The following is a 5,683-nucleotide window of genomic DNA, read 5'->3' on the forward strand; positions in this document are numbered from 1 at the left end:
TTACTGATGAATATAACTCTCCCTGACCACTCCTCTAGTTGCTGTACTAAAGGACATTACTGGCGAATCCTTTTTCGAGACAGCACCTCCCCCACACTATCCTTTGCTGCTCCATCGTCAACCTCCTGCGTCCATGTCAACCTCCTGCGTCCATGTCAACCTCCTGCGTCCATGTCAACCTCCTGCGTCCATGTCAACCTCCTGGACTGTTTTGAGTTCTGCGTTAGTGTGAAAGTTCGACTGATCTCCAGCTGATCTATAACCCTGGAACATGGCGTCCATCTGTGGCCACAGAGAAAATCTAGTTTAGTTCTTTAAACTCTCATATGTTTCTTCACACACTCCTGTCTGTAATAAAACCACACCTTGTTCAGAACAACCTACAGTTGAAGTCAGAAGTTTACATACAGCTTAGCCAAATACATTTAAACTCAGTTTTTCACAATTCCTGACATTTAATCCTAATTAAAATTCCCTGTTTTAGGTCAGTTAGGATCACCACTTTATTTTAAGAATGTAAAATGTCAGAATAATAGTAGAGAGTATTATTTATTTCAGCTTGTATTTCTTTCATCACATTCCCAGTGGGTCAGAAGTTTAAATACACAAAATTAGTATTTGGTAGCATTGCCTTTAAAATTGTTTAACTTGGGTCAAACGTTTTGGGTAGCCTTCCACAAGCTTCCCACAATAAGTTGGGTGAATTTTGGCCCATTCCCCCTGACAGATCTGGTGTAACTGAGTCAGGTTCGTAGGCCTCCTTGCTCACACACGCTTTATCAGTTCTGCCCACAAATGTTCTATAGGATTGAGGCCAGGGCTTTGTGATGGCCACTCCAATACCTTGACTTTGTTGCCCTTAAGCCATTTTGCAACAACTTTGGAAGTATGCTTGGGGTCATTGTCCATTTGGAAGACCCATTTGCAACTAAGCTTCAACTTCCTGACTGATGTCTTGAGATGTACTTCAATATATCCACATCATTTTCCTCCCTCATGAAGCCATCTATTTTGTGAAGTGCACCAGTCCATCCTGCAGAAAAGCACCCACACAACATGATGCTGCCACCCCCGTGCTTCACGGTTGGGATGGTGTTCTTTGGCTTGCAAGCCTCCCCCTTTTTCCTCCAAACATAACGATGGTCATTATGGTCAAACAGTTCTATTTTTGTTTCATCAGACCAGAGGACATTTCTCCAAAAAGTACAATCTTTGTCCCATGTGCAGTTGCAAACCGTAGTCTGGCTTTTTTATGGCGGTTTTGGAGCAGTGTCTTCTTCCTTGCTGAGCGGCCTTTCAGGTTATGTCAATATAAGACTCGTTTTACTGTGGATATAGATACTTTTGGACCTGTTTCCTCCAGCATCTTCACAAGGTCCTTTGCACTTTTCGCCCCAAAGTACGTTCATCTCTAGAAGACAGAACACGTCTCCTTCCTGAGCGGTGTGACGGCTGCGTGGTCCCATGGTGTTTATACTTGCGTACTATTGTTTGTACAGATCAACGTGGTACCTTCAGACGTTTGGAAATTGCTCCCAAGGATGAACCAGACTTGTGGAGGTGTACAATACTTTTTCTGAGGTCTTGGCTGATTTCTTTTGATTTTCCCATAATGTCAAAGAAAGAGGCACTGAGTTTGAAGGTAGGCCTTGGAATACATCAACATGTACACCTCCAATTGACTCAAATGATGTCAATTAGCCTATCAGAACCTTCTAAAGCCATGACATCATTTTCTGAAATTTTTCAAGCTGTTTAAAGGCACAGTCAACTTAGTGTATGTAAACTTCTGACCCACTGGAAGTAAAATAATCTGCCTGTAAACAATTGTTGGAAAAATTACTTGTGTCATGCACAAAGTAGATGTCCTAACTGGACTTGCCAAAACTATAGTTTGTTAACAAGAATTTGTGGAGTGGTTGAAAAACTAGTTTTAATGACGCCAACATAAGTGTATGTAAACTTTTGACTTCAACTGTACATCCAATGTGCTAGTTCTGTTATCAAGTGGCTCCACCCATATCACCATGCCTTTGTGATTAGTGATCTGTCTAGTATCCGTAGCGTTAGTACCGACTCTACCCCAATGCATTCTCGTGTATTCATATTTAGCAACCCATTCTATGCTAATAGTCAATCTATCTACATTTACATGGTTTAGTAACCATTAAAGAAACCATTATGGTGGTTAAAAGAACTCCCAGACCCAAATGCCTGTCTGTCTACAGTGGAATATACTCTCCCTCTCTCTCTTTAGCTCCGCTTCAGCTGTCATGGCGACTTCTAGCTCACCCATGATGCTGCTGGATCTCACTTCACGTGAGAAGTGTGAACCCACCGAGGAAAGGGTGTGGTCTTTACTGCTGCGGGTGCTGGAAGTAGTACGGTGTGTGTGGTCCTACGACTACCACCTGACCCTGTTACTACGACTACCACCTGACCCTGTTACTACAACTACCACCTGACCCTGTTACTACGACTACCACCTGACCCTGTTACTACGACTACCACCTGACCCTGTTACTACGACTACCACCTGACCCTGTTACTACGACTACCACCTGACCCTGTAACTACCATCTGAACCTGTTACTACTACAGCCTGAACCTGTTACTACTACCTGACCATGTTACTCCTACCCCCTGACCCTGTTACTACTACCACCTGACCCTGTTACTACTACCACCTGACCATGTTACTACTACCACCTGACCATGTTACTCCTACCACCTGACCATGTTACTACTACTACCACCTGAACCTGTTACTACTACCACCTGAACCTGTTACTACTACCACCTGACCCTGTTACTACTACCACCTGACCATGATACTCCTACCCCCTGACCATGATACTCCTACCCCCTGACCCTGTTACTACTACCACCTGAACCTGTTACTACTACCACCTGACCCTGTTACTACTACCACCTGAACCTGTTACTACTACCACCTGACCATGTTACTCCTACCACCTGACCATGTTACTCCTACCACCTGACCATGTTACTACTACTACCACCTGAACCTGTTACTACTACCACCTGAACTTGTTACTACTACCACCTGACCATGTTACTACTACTACCACCTGACCATGTTACTACTACCACCACCTGAACCTGTTACTACTACCACCTGACCATGTTACTACTACTACCACTTGAACCTGTTACTACTACTACCACCACCACCCGAACCTGTTACTACTACTACTACCACCCGAACCTGTTACTACTACTACCACCCGAACCTGTTACTACTACTACCACCTGTTACTACCACTACTACCACCCGAACCCGTTACTACTACTACCACCCGAACCCGTTACTACTACTACCACCTCAACCCGTTACTACCACCACCTCAACCCGTTACTACCACTACCACCACCTCAACCCGTTACTACCACTACCACCACCTCAACCCGTTACTACCACTACCACCACCTCAACCCGTTACTACCACTACCACCACCTCAACCCGTTACTACCACTACCACCACCTCAACCCGTTACTACCACTACCACCACCTCAACCCGTTACTACCACTACCACCACCTCAACCCGTTACTACCACTACCACCACCTCAACCCGTTACTACCACTACCACTACCTCAACCCGTTACTACCACTACCTCAACCCGTTACTACCACCACCCGTTACTACCACTACCACCACCCGTTACTACCACTACCTCCACCCGTTACTACCACTACCACCACCTCAACCCGTTACTACCACTACCACCACCTCAACCCGTTACTACCACTACCACTACCTCAACCCGTTACTACCACCACCACCACCACCTCAACCCGTTACTACTACCACCACCTCCACCTGAACCCGTTACTACTACCACCACACCTCAACCCGTTACTACTACCACCACACCTCAACCCGTTACTACTACCACCACACCTCAACCCGTTACTACTACCACCACACCTCAACCCGTTACTACTACCACCACACCTCAACCCGTTACTACTACCACACCTCAACCCGTTACTACTACCACACCTCAACCCGTTACTACTACCACACCTCAACCCGTTACTACTACCACACCTCAACCCGTTACTACTACCACACCTCAACCCGTTACTACTACCACACCTCAACCCGTTACTACTACCACACCTCAACCCGTTACTACTACCACACCTCAACCCGTTACTACTACCACACCTCAACCCGTTACTACCACCACGCGAACCCGTTACTACCACCACGCGAACCCGTTACTACCACCACGCGAACCCGTTACTACCACCACGCCTGAACCAGTTACTACTACAACACCACCACAACCTCAACCCGTTACTACTACTACCACCACCACCTCAACCCGTTACTACTACTACTACCACCACCACCACCTCAACCCATTACTACTACCACCACCTGAACCCGTTACTACTACTACTACCACCACCTGAACCCATTACTACTACCACGCCTGAACCCGTTACTACTACCACCACCTGAACCCGTTACTACTACCACCACCTGAGCCCGTCACTACCACTACCACCACCTGAACCCGTTACTACCACCACCTGAACCCGTTACTACTACTACTACTACCACCACCACCTGAACCCGTTACTACTACCACGCCTGAACCCGTTACTACTACTACCACCTGAACCCGTTACTACCACCACCTGAACCCGTTACTACCACCACCTGAACCCGTTACTACCACCACCTGAACCCGTTACTACCACCACCTGAACCCGATACTACCACCACCTGAACCCGATACTACCACCACCTGAACCCGATACTACCACCACCTGAACCCGATACTACCACCACCTGAACCCGATACTACCACCACCTGAACCTGTTACTACCACACCTGAACCTGTTACTACCACACCTGAACCTGTTACTACCACACCTGAACCTGCTACTACCACACCTGAACACCTGAAAACAAGACTTGTCTCTTGTTCAATATTACTAGATCAGTCTACTGTACTCACACACACACACACACGTCTCTCTCACAGACACGCGTCTCTCTCACAGACACACACACACGTGTTTCTCTCACAGACACACACACACACACACGTGTTTCTCTCACAGACACACGTGTTTCTCTCACACACACACACACACACACACGTGTTTCTCTCACACACACACACACACACACACGCGTTTCTCTCACAGACACACACGCGTTTCTCTCACACACGCGTTTCTCTCACACACGCGTCTCTCTCACAGACACACGCGTCTCTCTCACAGACACACGCGTCTCTCTCACAGACACACGCGTCTCTCTCACAGACACACGCGTCTCTCTCACAGACACACGCGTCTCTCTCACAGACACACGCGTCTCTCTCACAGACACACGCGTCTCTCTCACAGACACACGCGTCTCTCTCACAGACACACGCGTCTCTCACACAGACACACGCGTCTCTCACAGACACACGCGTCTCTCACAGACACACGCGTCTCTCACAGACACACGCGTCTCTCACAGACACACGCGTCTCTCACAGACACACGCGTCTCTCACAGACACACGCGTCTCTCACAGACACACGCGTCTCTCACAGACACACGCGTCTCTCACAGACACACGCGTCTCTCACAGACACACGCGTCCTGTATTTTCTCTTCCACATACTAACGTTCACAGAGACTTAG

Source organism: Oncorhynchus clarkii, chromosome 16 (genome assembly GCF_045791955.1).
Source record: "Oncorhynchus clarkii lewisi isolate Uvic-CL-2024 chromosome 16, UVic_Ocla_1.0, whole genome shotgun sequence".
Taxonomy (NCBI): Eukaryota; Metazoa; Chordata; class Actinopteri; order Salmoniformes; family Salmonidae; genus Oncorhynchus; species Oncorhynchus clarkii.